General features: G+C 37.9%; 1 long non-coding RNA gene across 1 annotated transcript in view; it reads left to right on the top strand.

Moving 5' to 3' along the window:
• The window catches only part of LOC307194083, a 461642-nt gene that overhangs the window by 357965 nt on the left and 81879 nt on the right, over window positions 1-21798 (top strand). Inside the window, exon 6 of the long non-coding RNA XR_013830494.1 lies at window positions 17493-17562. This is a non-coding gene — a long non-coding RNA (uncharacterized lncRNA). The remainder of the gene's footprint in view (window positions 1-17492; window positions 17563-21798) is intronic.

Raw genomic sequence — 21798 nt, 5'->3', positions numbered from 1 at the left:
TCGTTTTCTATGTCTATGAGTCTATTTCTGTTTTGTAAATAAGTTCATTTGTATCATTTTTTTTCAGGTTTCACGTATAAGTGATATCATATGGTATTTGTCTTTCTGTGACTTACTTCACTTAGTATAAAATGGCATTATTTCATTCTTTTTTAGATCTGAGTAATATTCCACTGTATATTTATACCACATCTTCTTTATCCATTCATCTGTCGATGGACGTTTAGGTTGCTTCCATGTCTTGGCTATAGTAAGTAGTGCTGCTGTGAACGTTGGGGTGCATGTATCTTTTCGAATCAGAGTTTTCGTCTCTTCCAAGTATATGCCCAGGAGTGGGATTGCAGGATCCTATGGTAACTCTATTTTGAGTTTTTTAAGATACTTCCATACTGTTCTTCATAGTGGCTGCACCAATTTACGTTCCCACCAGCAGTGTAGGAGGATTCCCTTCTAAAGGGTTTTTGTGTGGATTAAATCAGGTAAAGTAGAATGATGGCTGAGTTTAGTGCTTGACATGTATTAAGCACTCAATACATGGGGAAAAAAAGGTTGGGGAAGGGGGTAGTTTCCTGGAGTGGATGCTGACCTTTTGGCTATGTCTCCTGATTCTGTTGTAAAAAACTTATCTTCTGTCATGAATTGGCTCTTCCTTGGTGACCTTCTCTCTAGCAGTGATAACTTAGGGATTTTATTGTTTCATCATTTCATGGTCAGTTTGCTTCACCTGGACAGGTGGTCACTCATGTAATGGTGTCTTCTTATGAAGTTCTGTGCTCTGTAATCCCCTCTTCTGGCTGTGCCTGCCTACATCTGAAAACTCTATAACTCAGGAGGCTATGTCTGATATACAGAGAGGGGCAGTTTAACATACTAATTTGGCTTTACTTACCTCTAAATTTTTTATTCAACGTGAGTTTAATTCTGTGGGTCTAATTTCAAACTTTTGGGGCATAAGAATTTATAACTGCTGCCATTTATTATGCCATCACTTGGCACAGTGCTCAGCATATAGAGATAACCGAATATTATTAATACTCTTTAAATCTATAAGGGCTAACACAGTTTTCCCAGGAAACCAGAGCCAAAGCTCAAATGTAGGGTTTCCCTGGTGGCGCAGTGGTTGAGAGTCCGCCTGCCGATGCAGGGGACACTGGTTTGTGCCCCGGTCCGGGAAGATCCCACATGCCCCGGAGCGGCTGGGCCCGTGAGCCATGGCTGCTGAGCCTGCGCGTCCGGAGCCTGTGCTCCGCAACGGGAGAGGCCGCAGCAGTGAGAGGCCCGCCTACTGCAAAAAAAAAAAAAAGCTCAAATGTAATATGGCAAATCCCAACACCAACCCACCAGAAAGCAGAGGCAAATGTATTTAGAAAATTCACTTCTGTTTATGTGTAATGAGGATTCTAATAAGATATGTGACTGCAGAGATGTGAAGGAAGCATGTGATCATTCAGCTCCTGTGAAAACGACATGATATCATTAGGGGGAAAAGACATAAAGAGTAAGCTGGAAGAAAATTGAACATTCTAAATTATTAAAGGGACTTGACTCCGAGAGTTTGATCCTGGCTAAGCTTTCGGAATATGTAAACAAACAACCAGATAAGGAAGTGTAAATGACCTAGTCAATCAGCTATCAGATAGCATCACCAAATGAACAGGGCTGATCAGCCCTCAGAGAACTTGTCAGAGTGCAGGGAAAGATAATTGAAGCTTTTAAGCATGACTAGCACACTGTCACTTAGACATACCCACTCTTAACTGGGCTAGTAATTTCACTCTATCTGACAGATAACAAGGAAAACCTAAAAGAAGTCAACTTTAGGAAACAACCAGCAATAGTAATGAAAAACAAGAGCGAGGCAAGGTTTGGATGAAAACTGAGATTTCAATGTGTGGGAGCCTTATCCTTTGAATTGTAATAGAAAGAAAAATGAAAACTAGCTTATAGAGATACAGAGAATGAACACTTTTGTCAGTACCATTACACTGAACTCTGTTATCTTGTTTTGTAGCAAATGCATAATAAGAATATTGCAACTCAAAAAATTTGTGATAATCAAGAGATTCATTAATTTGCTCTGAACCTCCTGTGTGTAATGTAATGGACCTGGAAATACTGAGATAAATGGAAGTCCTTGCTTTAAAGGAGCTCATAGGACTTCCTGGGGGTCCAGTGGGTAAGACTCCATGCTCCCAATGCAGGGGGACTGAGTTCGATCCCTGCTTGGGGAACTAGGTACTGCATGCGTGCCACGACTAAAAGATCCCGCATGCCACAACTAAGACCTGGTGCAGCCAAAATAAATAAAATAAGTAAATATTTTAAAAAAATAAAATAAAAATAAAGGAGCTCATAGTTTATCTGAGAAGGCAATGTAATCAGGTAAATTATAATACAATGCTGTAAGTGCCACGATGTGTATAAGGGGAGAAAAGGTGAGGTCCTGCAAGATTTGGAAGTGACTTCTGAATTGGAATTATTTCGTAGAAGGATTTTAGCTCAAGTGTATTTTGTTATTTGAAATATATAATTGTCTTTTAACTATGTTCTAACCTGGTAAGTAAAAGTTTGCAGTATTTGAATGGGATATTCATGTTCCTGTCCTTTAAGCTAGGGAGAGAGAATCCCATTTCAGCATAGAATTGTGTCCAAGAATTGGCTGGTGATAGAAACACAAGTTGGAAAGACTGAGGCAGTCATGTAGGCTGAGCTCCCATCCCACACAGGACTGTCCTCTTCCACAAGCGCATGCGTGTCTCTCTAGTTCCTCCCGGACAAATCCAAGGGCAAGCATTCCCTTGTTGTAAGTCAGCTCCTGTAGGAGGAGCCTTCTTTATACTGAGCAGAGTCCACTGTCTGGTCATTTTCCTGTTGCAGTTGATTCCATTCTCTGGAAAAATGAGAGTAAGCCCCATATATCACCCACAGGAAACTCTTAAAATATAAGATCAGCTCTACTCAAGCTTTCTCTTAAAAAGACAAGACATCCTTGATTCCTTCAGACATTTCTTTTGGAGCATTGTTTCCCGACTCCTCACTCCAGGGGCAATTCTTTGAATTTTCTCTGGGATATTAACCCCTCTTTCCTATCATCCCCCACCCTTGTCTTGGCACGTGGTGCTTATCACTCTGCAGGCAGCATCCTTCGTAGTCTTTGCCTGGCTGGCTTCTCTTCTCCTAGAAATTGTCCCTCATTACTTCTTCCTTGCCTCCCAAATAGTATTGAGAATCCTTTCTCTGTGACTTTTTTCCTCTTCTCGTGGGCCTCTTTAATACTCGAGCATTTAACGCCAATGCACAACTAATAGTTTTGACTGACCAAATACAAAACTCTTCTTTTCTAGGCTAGTTACGCATAAGTAACTTCAAACTAGAGCAGGCTATGAGGTCCATTAGATTCACTACCAATTAACCCAAGCCTTGGATATTAACATTAGGGCCAAGGAAGTGCCCATCCAACACCCAATCCCAGTGTCAGGGAACCAGGTACAAAATACAGCACCACGTTAGTCTCCAAAGCCCAGTGCTGAGCTGGCTTAAGATGTGCTCTGGCTAATATCTCCATCCTGGCAGTCACATGGGAAGGAGACAAAGTGCCCAAAGAAGGAAACAATGCCTTGACACACCTCTGCTCAATTTATTAATATACCTCTGTGTCTGCCTGAGTGGAAGAGGAAAGTAGGACACGTGGGAGACTCTACCCACACTTGAAAGCTGTATTCCTAGAAAATATGCCCCCCAAGTGTCATAGAGTCTGACCAGCCAGAGCAAGAGTTCCCTGTCTTAGAGAGAGGGGCAGAGTTCCTTTCTTGATAGGACAGTGTAGAGAACAGCGCTGCCCTGTGATCACCTGCTTAATTGTCTTTCTCCCTCACAGAATTGGAGTTTCTTGAGGTACTTGGTGATTGAGCATTTCTGAGAAAAATACCTTATATCTTCAAAGAACTAGGACAGTAGTAGTATTTAGCAGACACTCAGTAGTAGTTGCTAAATGAATTGCACCCTCATCATCTTCTTGTCTGTTAGAGTAACTCTTACTATGTTGTACTTGGAATTTAATAAAACTCCTCATGTATAAAATACCCCACAATGGGACTGTCTCTGCTGTTGCTTCCTGATTTGGTTACTTTGCCTCCTTGTGAGGGTTTGTTACTCCTGCTTGTGCTCAGAAGCTAGTCTAGCACTGACCAGATAGATGATTTACAAATGATTGTTTTCTTGCTCTGAATGGATACTCTGCAAGAACGGAGGCACAGCTTATGCCAATAGACTCCACAGTCATCCCCTCCATCACACTCTCTTCTCTTCTATAAACACTATACAATGCAAATTTAATAGAGCAGAGCCATTTAAAAAACTATACAGTGTCATATAATAGCTTAGTGTTATTTTTATGCATTTTATCATAAATGGCTATTGCTTATCCATCTATTATAGTCCATTATTCCACCATTGATTGACTGTGATGTATTTGGCACATAACATAAGAAGAAAGAGTACCTAACATAGAATTTGACACATAGTAAGTATTTAATAGATATTGCTTTGACATTATATAATTTAATCTTCACAACAATACTTTGAGGTAAGAATTATTCCTACCACATTACAGACAACTGAATAGAAACTCAGCGAGTCTAGGTAATTTACTCAAAGTCATAAAGCTAAATAAATTCAGAGACAGGATTTATGAGATATGGCTCTGATGCTCGTTCCATTTATCACAACTGCTCTTTGCCTTGAGTTGAGTAGTAAATAGTGGGCTGATGTCAGGTGGTAGCGGGTCTTGAGTGCTGGGTTAAGGGAGCTTGGATTTTATTCAATATTCAGTGTTTCAGTGAATGCAGGACTCCCTGCAGATTGGCTAAAACAGTGTTTCCCATTCTTACTTGAGCTTACGTCTCACTGGGGACTTTTGATAAAAATACCCATCATCACATTCTGCTTTGTAGATTCTGATTCAGTGGGTCTCAGGTTTGGCCTGGAATTCTGTATGCTTAATGGGCTTCCCCTAATAAGCTTCTGATTAGGCCAATCTAGGAAATTCTGGGCCAAATGATTTGTTTGCTCCTTGTAATCTTATTGCCATTTTTCTTGACTAGACTGATATGTAATCAGATGTCTCTGAAAGAAAGCACATTGTTGGATAAACAGACCTTCTATGAAAGTCCACAGGAGCAGCCTGATTGCCAGTGGGCAGTCCCTTGGGCTACCTGCAGCAGATACAGCTGCCTATATTGCAGACTCTCTAGGCCACTTGATTTAAGGGATGGCTGTGGTCACTGCAGCTCACAGGGAGTCTCAGGGGATGGCTGCACACTCCCCTTGAAGTACCAGCTTTGGAAAACTCTCCATTGGCAAGTGCACTTGATGATGTCTGACACATGGGATGAAATATTGATGATGACACATCAGAGGCTCATTCTAAAAAGGGCACTTTTAAAGAGCTCTTCAGAGTGAGGCTGCAGAGAGACGATACTCTTTGCAATTGGGAAAAATGCAGCCTAAGCAGACATTCCTCTTTGAAGAGACCATTTTAAAACATTTGTGTTTTAATGTGACACTGTGTTCAATGTGTAAGAAACCTCTTGGGGGGAAAAGTCATATGCCTAAATGAGGGGGCAGAAATAGAATTTGTCTGAACCCCTTCTTTGTGATTTGTTCAGCCGAGGCCAGGATGCATAGAGGAAATCACCTTTGCTCTTTGGCCAGCGTTAAAGAAAAAATATTCATGACACTTGTTAAAGATGGTAAGACAGACTTTATTCAAGGCTATGTTGACAGGTATAGGGACCACTCCAGTGGGATGTTGCAGTGGGGGAGAGAGATTGGGCTCCATTCCAAACACAGCCTGCGCAAGTGGGAATTTACAGCCAAAGAACAGGGTGGGAGTGAGTGGGTAGAAAATTACTAAGAAGAAACACCAGAGGTGAAGTGGGGATTCTGGCTAAAGACAAGCTAGGATGATCAGACATCACCTGGAGGATGGTGGAGGATGAGGGACCTGGTCAGATATGAGGGTGATCAGATGATGAGGTGGGGGGATTCTTGCTAAAAACTGGAATTTACAAGGAAGTACCCAGGTGGGCCTAGGAGAAGTTTCAGTAGCCTGACTAAAATTTGGTCAAGCAAAGAACATTTGCCACCAGCGTTACTGAAAAGAGGAAAGAGCTTTTTTCATCTTATTCATGAATTCTCCCTCGAATTCCCTGAATTCTTCCTTGAATGCTATGGCTCAAGTTGCAATTGGCACCAGAAGCCAATTCCATGAAAATTAGTGTGGTCCATGTATGATGAGCAGGAAAGGGTTAATGTTTTTCTCTACTGGTCTCAGGCCAGTTGCTGCAGCCCCAGACTGGTCACTGCCATGGGCATTGTCAGAGGATTACTGATGACATGAAAAAGGGAGAGATAGTGTCTTCCTGGGTTTAGAAGCCACGGGACTTTCAAGATCATGTGTCAGATGTATATGGCTTCAACTACAGAAAGAAGAGAAAAATTTGTTGTTTTTTTCTCATGGAGATAAAATGATCTCCTACTTAGAGTCAGATTTTCGGCATTGCATTTAGAAAACAGATTTAAAGAAAAAGAATAATTGATAAAGTAAAAGAAAAGCCATATTAGCAGTAGAAATGGCAATTTGCAGTTAAGAATCCTATCACAATCTATTAAGTAAACTCAGAGAGTCAACCAAGAACTGTGCCTGCCTAACGTATAAATGATTGTATAAACACAAATATACTTTAAATGAACAGTTTTCTAATTACGTATTTATCTTGGTCATAATATTTTGGTCCCCTCAACTAATTTCTTTGCTTCTAACACCTCTCCTCTATTCAAGAACATTTCTACAAGCAGAAAACTCCAAATCTGGGAGGAATTGGGTCATCATGTGGCAGTCACTAACGTAGAATCAAGTAATCTCGGACACTCAGGCCACATGTTCCATGAACCCACCACCCCAGAACTGGGTATAAACATGAACTGTTCCTATGTCGGAAGTAACAGGAGCCAAAAGTAGCATTAGGGTTTAAGAACTCTTCTCTTCCTGAATCCACACTTTTTAATTTCACCCGATACATTGTTAACTTCATGGTTTTTTGCACATAGTTGACATTATAGCCTACATAAATTTTTGATATTGCAACATAATCTTTGCATACTGTAGAGCCCCAGTGCAGAGTAGGAAACATAACTGCTACTTAATAAACATTTAGTGAATAATGGTAAATTCTGGAGAAACCAAATTTCTTACAGTATCAGGCACAGCTAAAGTAGGATGGGCTCAATAGCACTAGAACACACTTCTTCTACTGTTCCCATATTCAAGGGGTAAAATGATCCCACAAAATTTATATTATCAGATGCATTCCTCAAATAGTTTATATTTGTATAAATCAGATATCCTTTGTCGATCAAAAAGATTCTACAGACTTCCTCTGAAAAGACATCACCCAAATAGTCAGCGATTTCTCCTTCTGTGGATGGAGTCATACATAATGAATGTTCTCTGATGGCTGCAGGAGTTGTGCAGCTATAATTAATGTCATAGAACCCAGTGGAGTTCATTTAATCACGTCTGTAATGGTGATATTGACTGTAAAATCTAATGAAGTGATACTAAACATAGTTGATTTGAGATTGGAGTGGGAGTGTTCAAAGACATGTGTGATGCCATTTATAGCCTAAAATATTGTTAAGGACAAAAGCACAAAGGGTTATTAGGACAATGGAAAACCTCCTTGTTTTCATTTTGAAAGTAATTTCTACTATTTTTGATTTGGGAAAAATCCTAAAAGCCGCTGAGCAAAACCTGTTCACTCCCCATGTTAACAGGGACGTCTCATGCTCTGAAGAATTAAGAACAAACTTGAATCTGTATGAATCTCATGTGAGGTTTGAAAAACATGCTCTTATAAAATCGGTCTGTCTGCCATTACTGGACATTTAGTCATAAAGTGAAAATAAATGACTGCATATGGTTATGCAAAGGCTAAGAGTCCAGATGAGTGCCTTCTAACGTTGAGAGGAGAAGGAAGGGAACTGACTGAGGAATTTATCAGAAGGCTTAAGAAAGATGTAGGAATTTCTCCAGCAATAAAATAAAGAACAAAACCAAAAAAATATTTTAAAAGGCAGCATGTGTATGCTGGAGATGTAACAGGAAAAAAAGATATTTTATTAGTTCAGGAGTCAAGATGAAAGTCTTCAGTCTCGAGGTAGTGCCTGTGTGAACTTTTAAGAGTAAACGACCTTGGCAGAAATTGTGAACAAAAAACTGGATCTCTGCTGAAAGAAAATGCTGAGACTAAAATCAAGGTAATAGAATGAGAAGCATGGAATGAAATGACTCAAAACATTGAAACATAAAGCAGTTATCTGCAAATATTAGTGTATGAAACAGATAGCTTGGAAAGTTTCATTGAAGGAGAGAAGAAATTTGGGAGATAATGTCAGTAAGTAATGTAATAGTTTATTTCCATGTAATTAAAGGGTGCTCATAGTCTTAACATCCAAATCCATTAATAGAAATAAAATTGCACAGGTATTTGCAGAGGCTAGAAAAGAGCAAGGAGGAATAAAGAGCTTAGATACAAGATTTCTCCATCTTCCCAAGACAAAATTTCTCTGGTAAAAAAGTTGTCTTCATTTAGAGTATCCTGAATTAGTATAAAGATCACGTGCTTCTCCCTGTTCTTTGAAATAGCCAAATATCCAAAATCACCCGTTAAGGTCTCACTTATAGTTGTATTGGGAAAGATCATACTTTTTAAAGCAAAAGTAGAATCTTACATCTTGATTAGCTTGTCAATATGTGTTCCCATTATTGAGCCAGATAAAGCTGACCAAGGGCAGGAGAAGCAGTGATAAACCCATCCTCAGGAAACTACCAGGTATTAACCTAATTTGTCCTTCTTTCTTTCTTCCTTCCCTCCCTCCCTCCTTCTGATAAAATACAGGACACCCAGTTAAACTTGAACTCCAAATAAACATTAGTAATTTTTGGAATATAGGTATATTGCATGCAATATTTGGGACATACTTATACTACAAAACCACTCACTGGATACCTGAAATTGAAATTCAACTGGGCATCCTGCATTTTTTTCATTTTTTTCTTTATTGTGACAAAACACATATAACATAAACACTATCATCTTAACCAGTTAACTGTTACAGTGGTATTAAGTATATTCATGCTGTTGTGCAACCATCACCACCATCCATTTTCAAAACTCTTTTCATCTTGCAAAACTGAAACTCTATCTATACCCATTAAACAATAACTCAGTTCCTCCCTTTCCCACAAGCCCCTGGCAACCACCATTGTACTTTTTGTCTCTTTGATTTTGACCACTTTAAGTACCTCATGTAAGTGGAGTCATACAGTATTTGTCTTTTTGTGACTGGATTATTTCATTTAGCATAACGTTTTTAAAATCCATTCATGTTGTAGCTATGTTAGAATTTCCATTTTTAAAAAAGGCTGAATAATATTCCGTTGTGTATATATATCCCATTTTGTTTATGCATTTATCCATCAGTGGATACCTGGGTTGCTTCCACATTTTAGCTATTGTGAATAATGCTGTTATGAACATGGATGTACAAAAATCTTTGTCAAGACCCTGGTTTTAATTCTTTTGAGTAATATACCTAAAAGTGGAATTACTGGATTATATGTTTTTAAATTAAATTTAAATTTTTAGTTTTTTTGATTTTTGAGGAATTGCCTCAATACTGTTATCCTCTAGGGTTGTAACATTTTCACATTCCCACCAACAGTGCACAAGGTTCCAATTTTTCCACAACCTCGTCAACACGTGTTATTTTTTATTTTTCACAGTAGCCATCCTATTGAGTGTGAAGTGGTAACTCATTGTAGTTTTGATTTGCATTTTCCTAATGATTAGTGATGTTGAACATCTTTCATGTGTTTCTTGGCCATTTGTAGATCTTTTCTGGAGAAATGTCTATTCAAGTCCTTTGCCCATTTTGAACCTAGTTGTTTGTCTTTTTGTTGTTAAGTTTTAGGAATTCTCTATATATTCTAAATATTAATCCCTTATCAGATACGTGCTTTGTAAATATTTTCTCCCAATCAGTGGGTTGCCTTTTTTACACTGTTGATAGTGTCTTTTGATGCACTTAAGTTTTTAATTTTCATGAAGGCCAATTTGGCTAATTTTGCTTTTGTTGCCTGTGTTTTTGGTGTTATATCCAAGAAATCACTGTAAAATCCAAAAATGTCATGAGGTGTTTGCCCTATGTTTTCTTCTAAGAGGTTTATAGTTTTAGTTCTTATGTTTAGGTCTTTGATCCATTTGAGTTCATTTTTGAATGTGGTGTTAGGTAAGGGTTAATCTTCATTCTTTTGCATGTGGATATTCAGTTTTCACAGCACCATTTGTTAAAAAGGTGGTCTTTGCTCCCACTGAATGGTCTTGGCACCTTGCCATTTATTATTATTATACTTTTATTTAGTATATTACTTTCATTATGTTGAGGTAGTTTCCTTCTATTCCTAATTTGTTGAGTATTTTTACCATGAAAGAGTGTTGAATTTTGTCAAAATTTTTTCTGCATTAATTGAGATGACTGTGTTTTTCTTTCTCTTTCATTTTGTTAATGTTGTATATTACATTGATTTTCGTATGTTAAACTATCCTTGCATTCCAAGAATAAATCCTACGTGGCCATGTTATACTATTGCCTAATTTTTTTGTATTTTTAGTTTTGCTTGTTTTTATTTATATGACATGAAAGTCACTCTGAAGACAAAACATCGCCTATTACCTTTGATGGGAAGAAGAATGAATGTTACTTGTACACTGCTTTACCACAAGGTTAACCACTTGTTAGTTTCAAGAAATAACCAAAAAAATAATTTGGGGAGGTATTAATCTTTAATTTGATTCGTCTTTATGTTTTATTTGAAGCTTTATCTATTTAACATTACAGTAAAACTTGTAACCTTTGATCTTTTGAATTCATTTTATTTTTAACTTTTTCTTTTTATCTTCCTTTAGATCTTTTGGTATTGGATATCTTAATATTTTTGATATATTGAACAATGTTTTTTTCTCTCATTCTTGAATAAGAATATATTAATTTCTTGAAATTAATTATATGAGGAATTAATATAATTTCTATAATTAATATAATAATATAATTAATATATTAATTTCTCATATATTAATTTCTTGTTTGCTTTTATAATAGCCATCAAGAAGCACAGTAGGAGACAGCAGAGGGAAAAGTCTCCCCATAAATAAGAAAGATCAGGTCCTTTTGCCTCAGCTGAAACCTCAGATGCTTCCTAATGTTTCTCCTAGACCCTTCAGCTTGGATTTTCCAAAAGCCTCATCTCAGAAGACCTGGAAGACTCATAATCTACCTCTTTCCAGGGTTATAATTCTTGTGCAGATGATATAATCAGCATTTTGCACTGCTGGCTTAAAATTTCTGGATTCTTTTGCCCCCTCTCTCTGGATGTGGAACACACACACACACACACACACACACACACACACACACACACACACACACACACACACACACACACACACACACACACAAAGAGTCACTCTCCTCTGGAGACACCACTTCCCCTGCAGCATTTTCAAGCAGCGGCTGTTTTTCTACCATAACCCTCACACAACTGGGACTGGATGTGAGAAAGGCATTCCCCTGAACTTCTCTCTTCCTCCTTTCTAACTCCCCACTCCCCACTTTGTTGCTTGTGCCATCAGATTACATTGGCCACTATTCCTTTGATTACTCTCATCTACTGATCCTGGTGTCAATTTCCCTCGTTTCTAGACAATGTTTGCCACTGGCTCACTGTCACTTTCTCTAATGTAATTGTTGTCTTAATTGTCTGTTGCTGGATCAGTTACATAATCCATGAGCTCAATACAAAATGAAAATATGAATCCTTGTTCAAAAATTAGTAAGAATTTCAAGGCAGTGACAGCAGAGCATTAAACCAAGTACAGGGCCTTTCTAAGTACAGGTCCTTGTGTGATTACACAGGTCACACCCATGAAGCTGGCCCTACTTGGTTGGGAACGTTATTCACTTGCCCTCTCATTTTGATGCATGAAGGAGCTTGTGACCTATCTCTGTGAGTGAGGATTACTGGAGTAATTGCTACCTGCCTATATCTCTACACTTTGAACTTTCTCTTTTACAGGCAGGGAGGAGTAGCAGAGCTGATGAGTAAGGGATTACATCCCTTGGACCACATTTTATCAGCAGGTGGGGTTAAGAGCAACTGCTCTTGCCTCTTCTTTGCCCTTTTGGATTCCTTCAGGCTCAGGGAAGTCACCTTTCATTTCCAGTTTTCATGCAGTGAATCAGATCTTTGCTCATTGTCCCAACATTTCAGGCCAATAATTTGGGCTCAACATCCTAAATTAAATGGAGAGATTATGAGACCCCACCTTTGTTCTCAGGTTCAAGCTGTATTTGTCAGCAGTTTACCCAACAATCCTGTGCATTGACAATTGCTGGATACTTATCTAACCTACAAGTAAAGCTGATACTTTGATCCCCATGTGGCTCATACTTCTATGTCAATATTTTCTATTAATATTAGGACATCTAAGCTTGCAATATGATACTTTCAATTTAGGCTTCTTGGTGATAAAGTTTTGTCCTGAAACATGGCCAAATTGTTCCCCAATTGCTGTTTTTTTTTTTTTTCCTCACTAATATTCACCTTTAAGAGACTTGAATTTAAAAAATAGCAAAACACACCTGCCCACATTTATAGTTTTAGACCTTCCTATCTCTGACTGGCTGGGAAAACAATTTTGGCAGAGGTGAAGATGAGTTGACCCTCTTTGACAACCTCAGGGAAGGAAAAACATCACTGATAATAAGAGGTGGTTGCTTCAGGGCCAGCCCAGCGGACAGTCTTAGTCAAGCAACGGCTTCAGTCTTAGCGTCTTTTTTGACAAGTAATAATCTCTGAGCAAGCAGGAAGGACACCAGCAGTCTGTGTTTTTAGGAAGTAAAGAAATTTTCTATTTAGCATTCCCTAAAACCCCAATGTATTCTCTCTGGTTAGATTGAGGGACTTTAAAGAATCCACCCTATGAAACACGTTGTATTTAGTTGCAGGATATTGTTGGGGTGATAGTTCATTATATCTCAGATATTCTTGTTTATCCAGATGCAGGTGAATAATTTCTCTCTAGTATTAGAATCAGTAATATTTGTGCTCCTCATGGGCGTCATGATTGCTTTTATAATCTTTTCGCGCTGGCCATAAGAAAGCAAAGCTCCAAAATCTGTACCCCACCTCTCACAAAGTAAGGGTTCTGCATTGTGTAAGTGAATTTAATCCTGTCTTTATCTTACCCTTTCTCCTTAGTTCCCCCTTTTTCTCATCTTCAGCTGCTTGTTTTAGATTTGATGCATTTGGAATTGCATTTCAACATGCCACTTTAAGTCCTTACTAGAATAGGGAAAGGTATGTATAAATAAATAGAAAAGGAATTAATGAAAACACAGCATAAGGTTATTTGATCTTTACACATAGAATTTAAATCACAGAGATTTGAAATCATGTGGGTATGAGAGGACGCAATGGAAATTTAAATTTTTAATCCCAAGCTCCATCACCTGTCATTTCTGTGGCCTTGTAAATGTCTCATAAATACAGATTTCTGCTCTGAAAAAGATTTAAGAATTTGACCTGATGTTCAGAAGCAATGTGAGGACTAATTTGTTCGTGTGCAGTATAAATTTTACAGCTTAGATTCATGGATAGGAAATGAGTATTGTTAACCATGTCTTTGGGAGACAGGCAGTCTGGTACTCCATGCAAAATCCACAAGTTGAATATTAACTCTGCCCCAATAGGAGTCCCTTAATTGAAATACACATCATTCACCACTGGCTAAAGCCCTGTTGTAATGACTAGTAACACCAGTGCTGGGGCTTTTCTGACCTAATTTAAAACTTACAATGACTTTCAACGAAGTATTTCCTTCTTAATTTTTAGCTCTACTTCAAAGGTATTATTTAACAACATAACAATGCACCCCCTGATTCTAACCACCCTAGTTAAATATACAGAAGATGTTCACCAACACTTTGTCTGAAACCGCTCCTTTTCGATTAGCTGTCAACAAGAGACCATCTCTGTTCCAAGTGAAACTAAGTCAATTGTTGATTCTTCAGCTTTTCTTTCATCCTGTGGGCTCCAGGGCATTAAGGTAATGATTCTGCTTCCCTCCTTCCAGAAGAGTAGTGATGTCCACTCTGTTTCACTTAACATTTAGATTTTTGACTCCATAAACTGTTTAACCTGTTTGACTCCTTGCAACTTAGTTCAGCAAGGGTAATTCAGGTCTGTTTAAAATATAACAGGAGAAGCCAGGACATTAGGCATCATACATATAGTAGGTTCTTTCCTTTAGTAGAATCAATACCCATTTACTCATATTAATTTATTGTGTATTATCTAAGTCCCTACAAGGTGAACTAAGGACCAGATTTGTTCACTTATTAGAGGCACCAAGAAGTTTAGATGAGGACAGAAAATCCTGGAAGTGTTAAGGATGGTAAGTCTATTTTTCCTGCGTATGTAGGAAATCAGCCAACTGGACGATTTGGTTTGCTGGGACAGTGCCATATAAACAGTGGTCTTTAACATACAGGCTTTACAGTATTTAGTAAACCAGAAAGATCAAATATATATACGCTCTTTTTTTTTCTAATCAAAAGGAATATAACTCAGCCATAAAAAGAAACGAAGTTGAGTTATCTGTAGTGAGGTGGATGGACCTAGAGTCTGTCGTACAGAGTGAAGTAAGTCAGAAAGAGAAAAACAAGTACCGTATGCTAAAACATATATATGGAATCTAAAAACAAAAAAAGGTTCTGATGAACCTAGGGGCAGGACAGGAATAAAGACGCAGACGTAGGTATTGGACTTGAGGACATGGGGAGGGGGAAGGGTAAGCTGGGATGAAGTGAGAGAGTAGCTTTGACATATATATACCACCCAATTGTAAGATAGATAGCTAGTGCGAAACAGCTGCATGGCACAGGGAAATCAGCTCGGTGCTTTGTGAGTACCTAGAGGGGTGGGATAAGAAGAGTGGCAGGGAGACGGGAGAGCGAGGGGATATGGAGAGCGAGGGGATATGGGGATATACATATGCATATAGCTGATTCACTTTGTTATACAGCAGAAACTAACATAACACTGTAAAGCAATTATACTCCAATAAAGTTGTTAAAAAAAAGATACAAGTATTAGGAGGCAATTTAACTGTCTTTGGAGATAACTTCATAGCTGTGTTGACTTTGGACAGCCTACCTACTTTGTTCTTAGCTTCATTTTCCTTACCTATAAAATGTGGATAATTATATGCCAAAGCTGTAGTAAGATTTAAAGAAGATAATCTATATCAAACATACAGCATAGCATTTAACATATCATATGGTCTCCATAAGAGGTAACTATTACATATCATCGTAGTTTAATAAAGAAACACAATGCTATTCAATGATAAACTAGTTAATCTTCATTATAAGTTCTACATACCATGGAAATGTTATGGTTACTGCTCCAATATTACTATGAAAATGTGTGGTGCTCACTGTTATGAACTGGGATACAGTACTTACAATCAAACAAAGTTCTTGCTCTCTGGGAGCTAAGTTGGAATTACCATCAATGCTGAAGTGACTTTTTTATTATACACTGCCTTCTTGTGCACATGAGTGAGAGTTTCTACATAGTATATGCAAAGAAATGGAATTTCTAGGTTACAGGGTACATATATATGCTTAGCTCTCATAGGCAGTACAAAAATATTTTCATAGCGTTTGTACCATTTTACACTTCTACTAGCAATGTATGAGAATTCCAGCTGCTCTGTATCTTTGACAACACTTGATATTATAAGACTTTAAAATTTTAGCCATTCTGGTGTACAGAATGTAGTAACTTATCTGGTATATTTTTGTGGTTTTCTTTTTTGTCTTTCTAAGTAATATCTCTTATTTAACAGAAGTCCCTAATTTTAATGGAGATCAAGGTATTAATCTTTTCTTTTCTGGCTAATATGTGTTTGTTTTCCTGAGGGCTTAAAAAAAATCTCAACATAAATTATTGTCATGAAAATATTATTTTTTATATCATTGCCCCCAAATTTGTTGTTTTACCTTTTATATTTAGATCTATAATTCATATTATATGGTATGGTGTGAGGTAAATGTCAAGATTCCAGTTTTCCTCATATAGATATAAAATTGACCCAGCGTCATTTATTTAATCATGTGTCCTTTCTTCACCGATGTGCATTACTATATTTTTTTATAAATGTCCATATATATAGTGGTCTATTTCTGGGTTCTCTATTCTGTTACATGTATTTCTCTTTCTACAGACAGTCCCACAGTCTTAATTATTATAGCTTTATAATAAGCCTTGTTATCTGGGAATATCTACTTCTAACTTTTTCTTCTTCAAGAAAGCAGATTGTTTTGGGTATGCCTTTGGCATTTCCAAATGAATTTTAGAATCAACTTGTCAGTTTCCACTAACATCTACTAAAATTTTGATCTGGATTGCATCAAATCTATACATAAATTTGAGGAGAATTGACATTATGAAAATATTGAGTGTTTCAATCCATGAACATGACATAGTCCTCTATTTATTTAGGTTTTCTGTAGTTTTCGTAAAAATGTTTTACAATTATTTGTATAAAGGTCTTGCACATTACATTTATGATTATATTTACTCATAGGTATTTGATGCTATTTTAAATAATGTTATTTTAAAAATTTTATTGTATGGTCATTTGCTGCTTGTATGTAGAAGTAAAATTGATTTTTGTACATTGATTTAGTTTCCGGTGACCTTAGTAAATTCATTTATTAAATCTGATAATTTAACTGAAGTTTCTTTTGAATTTTCTATGCATACAGTCATATTGTCTGTAAATAAGATGGCAGTTATACTTCTTCCTTTTTAGTTCTCAATCCTTCTTTTTCCCTGTCTTAATGCCTTGCTAAGACCTCCTTACCACACTAAATAGAAGTGGTGATAGCAGTCAGTTTTGTCTCATTCTTGTGCAGACTTTCTATGTGTCACCATTAAGTATGTTTGGTGTAAGTCCTTTGTAGCTACTTTCTACTAAATTACAGATATTCTCTTCTATTTCTAATTTGCTAAGAGCTTTTATCAAGAATAGATATTAAATTTGTCAAACATTTTCTCTGCATCTGTGAAGATGATCACATGATTTTTCTCCTATACTCTGTTAATGCGTTGAATTACATTGATTGATTGCCTAATGTAAAACCCAGTCTTTCATTCTTGGAATAAATCCAAGTTGGTCATGATGTATTACCATTTTTATTTATTGCTAGATTCATTGTGCTAACATTGTGTTTAAGATTTTTACGTTTTTGTTGATGAGACAGAATGGCCGCTAAATTGCTTTCTTGTACATCCTTGCCAGGTTTTGGTGTCATCGTCCTTCCAAATTCAAAGTATAAGTTGGAAAGTCCGATTTGGAAAAATTAATGAAGGTTGGTATTATTTTTTTCTTAAATTCTTGGAAAAATGTGTTGGTTCTGGGGCTTTCTTTGTGAGTTGGAAAGTCCGATCTGGAAAAATTAATGAAGATTGGTGTTATTTTTTTCTTAAATGCTTGGAAAAATATGTTGGTTCTGGGGCTTTCTTTGTGAGTATACTCATTTTTCGGGTACATTTTCATGTTTGTTTTATTTTTGACACAGATCTATTAGCAATTAAAGCAGAAGATTTAGAAACGTAGCAGGTGTACAATGTAAAAGTGAGTGAAGATATTTCTAGAACTTTCTTATGAATACATATATACATATGTTTATTTATTTATGCATTTATTAATACCTTTAAACTAAATTTGAGCACCTACTATATATGCAGGCTCTGAAGGAACATTGATGATTTTTGATCAAGGATGTGACATGTTTCACTTCATAAAAGTAATATTTTATGCAGGTTAGGTAGGTGGTGATGCATCCAAAGAACTGGATAGTGCAGAAATTAGAGGTAGGAGGACCAGTGTGGGGTTGTTGCAGTAATCCAGACATAAAGTACCAGAGACTTGACTTTAGATAACAATTGTAGAAATAATTAGGCAGAAAGTTGGTAAAAGAGGAAGCAATAGGATTTGTTGGCTGATTGAAAGTCAAGGGTGAGGAAGGAAAGATTTCAACTTGACAAGAAGTCTTGAGTCTGGGTGACAAGAAACCAAGAAGGTAAAGGGACTTGCCAAGACAGAATATTTCTTCATTCCCATAAGGCTGATGATATTTATCAAACTCCACTCCCTGAACTTTCTTGCTGTTTATTTTTATTCAAGGCCTTGGTATCAGACCTGGAATTTCAGTCTTAGAACCTGAGTCACCGTAATGTTCACCAGGGAAACTGTACATTTTAATCAAAAGCAGGTGGGCAAGACTGTGTTAGAAGGCAATTACCTTTTTAACTGTCATCTTCTCTACTCTGATGGTATTTAATTCTGAGCTTCACAGGACGAAATCATTAATAGCTTATCTCCCTCAGATGTCTGTGCAAAGGATGAAAAATGGATAAAAATTTAAAATAGTGGTGGGCTAACTATAGTAACTAAGTTTGGAATTGGTAATTGACGTCTACATAACAGAAAAAACTTCAAAATGTAATTGCAGACGGGGGTGATTACATTGAAAAGAAATATAGTCATCTGGAATATAGTGTTATCATGAGAAAAAATAATAAATAGTAAATAATTTAGGCTATATTTAATACCTAAATTTATTTACTTGAGGTATAAATGTTGACTAATGATAAACTCATATCAATATTTTGTGCGGTTCAGTGTGCAGTACATGTTGATATTAGCTGTTGAAAAATTAATTTATCATTGCACTAGGTAACGTGTCTTTTTGACAGTGTGATACCAATATGTAATGAGAAAAGCTACAAATATTTGGTCTCTAAATGTTAATTTAGGACTTGTACAGCCATGAACAGTTTCTAGCTTATGGCCCACAGATTTAAAAGTGGTGAACCTTGGGAATTCCCTGGTGGTCCAGTGGTTAGGATGCAGTGCTTTCACTGCCTTGGGCCTGGGTTCCATCCCGGGTCAGGGAACTCAGATCCTGAAAGCCTTGGGGCATGGCCAAAAAGAAAAAAAAAGACAAACAAGTGGTGAATCCTTCCATTATCCTTGATCTAAGTGATGGCTACTCTCGCTTCAGTGACTTAATTTAGCTTTTTTAACCTACAGGACATCACAAGTGTCCACGCAGCTCCACAGGAAGTTTTCATAAACTAAGTGAAAATAATAAGAGCTTCTGTTTATTTAGAGCTTACTACATTCCTAGTGCCCTACACAGTCATTTCATTTCATCCTCATCGATATCTGCTTTGTCATGTAAAGAGACTGAGACGTGGCTAGTCTCCATCCCTTGCCCGTGGTCCTGGTGTTGGAATGTAGCGGAGGAAAGATGTAACCTGGAGTCTTCTAGACTTTAGAGCATGTGTTCTCACTATGGCTATTTATATGCCATACCAGCCCTCCATATGCTCAGTTTCTAAAATTAACATTTATTTTTCTCATCTTTATAATAAGGTTATAGGCTTCCTGTGAGCAGGTCATGTCTTACTCATCTATGGAAAGTAAAGGTGTTGGTGCTGGGTATCGGAATGCTGTGGCCCTCTCTGTATGCATTCTGTGAGTTCAGAAATGTCTGACATACCTAAAGGAATAGGGAGTAGGCTGTGGGTCATGGGGGGATGTGTCTGAGCATGAGGGGCCACGAAGACTCTTGGCAAGGTTCTTGTGGTCTTGGGAAAGGCGGATGGAAATTCTCAAGCTTGGACTGAGAACAATGACAGTGCAGAGACTATTTTGAATGTGTCGGGGGCTGCATTACTCAGAATGCGTCTCACTCAGCACTGCTCAGGGCTGGCCATTTACCTCTTAAAAGCTGAGGAAAGTTGTAAGAAAGCAAGAGGTCTATATCATTTGAATATCTGAGAAACATGAGGGTATAGGGCAATGGTGATGATAATAGTAGCAGCAGTAGTAATAGTAACAGCAACAGCAAAAGCAATAGTAATAGTAATGGTAGTTATCAGTTTTCCTTCCTTGTAAAATTGGAATATCTCACAGTTTTAATGAGAATTAAATATATGTAAATGTTTTAGTTTGTTTTACTGATGAAGGAATTGAGGCTCAGAGTGGTAACTAAGTGTTTTAAAATCTCACAACCGTCACCTGGCCGATGATTCCATGACTCCTGGCTAATTTCGTTATACTTCTCTTAGTGCTGCTTTATGACTCTGGAGTGCAGTACACGTGAGTACTTTCTCCTCCCTGGAGAGTGGAATGGAGGAGAAACCACTTCTTGTGGATGGCAGTGGCTGTCACAGCTCCACCCTGGCACTTTATCCATTTTTAACCTGGGCTGGGAACGTCAGGGTTGCTTTCATGTGGTTATGGGCGGTCACAGGGAAGGGAAAGCTTCCAGTGGTTAATGGGAGATGGCATTTGGAAGCACATGTGAAACAGTCCCTGGAGCTCTCCTGAATGATGAGGAATCTGAAAAGGGCCAGGGCTTTCCAAATTCTGCAGATGGGATTAATCTCAACTATTGTTATTATGTGTTATTGTATATTTGCCTTTGTAGTTATGGACCTAAAGGTGAGAGCTTAGAAAACCCTTTGTTGAATTGAATGGCACTAGAAGGAGGACCTAGTTTTCATGATGTGATCTGAAGGCTTATCCATCAGGTTCAGCACAGAAATAGAAGCTGTTTTAGATATTGTAAGTAGAGTGGGATTTAATATAGGGGATTAGGGGCTTGCAGGATTGTTGGAAGGGCTGAAGACACATGTTATAGACTGGCCTCCAGTTCTGAGTCTCAGAACCACAGAGAACTGACCTACTATGGGAAGTTCAAAGGGCAAGCCACTCAACTTCTCAGGCTCAATTTCTTTATCTAAAAATGAGGATAATCATAACAGTACCTATCACCAAATGTTGTAGCTGGGATTAAGCAAGACAAGGAAAAGGTGCATAATTTATAAAATATTAAATCAAATTTGGAAGCACTTACTCAGCAGTGATCTGTGAATCATGAATTCAACAAATATTTATGTTTCAGGCATGGTTCTGGGCACATGGAATGGATCACCAAACAGAACAGATAGAAATCCCTGCCCTGAAGAGCTTAACTTCTAACAGGGAAAGAGAGTTAAGAAACTAAATAGTATTAATAAGTAAATTACACAGTATTTTAGAAGGATAAAGGGCATGAGGATGTGGGGAAGAACACATACAGGGAATGCCAGCCATGGGGGAGGCCTCACTGGGAAGGTGGGAGTTGAGAAGAGGCTCAGAGAGGTGCAGGAGTGTGCCAGTGAATGCTAAGAAATTTGAGGGGAAAATTCTAGCAAAGGCACTGAAGAGGCTGCATGCCTGGCGCATTTAAAAAAAAAAAAAAAGGCAGCAAGGAAGTCACTGTGACTGAAGAGGAGAGTAGAAGGGGGATGGGGCCAGAGGGCTTATGGAGGCCGGATCACACAGAGGGCTCACAAGTCACCGTGAGGGCTTGAGCTCTTACTCTGAGTGAGATGTGAGGCCCTTGGAGAGTTCTAATCAGAGGGAACATGATCCTACTCATGCTGTAAAGCATCACTCTGGCTGCTGAGTTGGGAATAGACAGACACACATCCTCACCCCATGATACATAATAACAGAGATATCTACGCACAGTTTGTTCAGCAGGTAC

This window comes from Stenella coeruleoalba (assembly GCF_951394435.1).
Source record: "Stenella coeruleoalba genome assembly, chromosome: 11".
NCBI classification, from domain to species: domain Eukaryota; kingdom Metazoa; phylum Chordata; class Mammalia; order Artiodactyla; family Delphinidae; genus Stenella; species Stenella coeruleoalba.
Note: the sequence above shows the minus strand (reverse complement) of the source record. Positions and strands in the feature narration are given on the sequence as shown.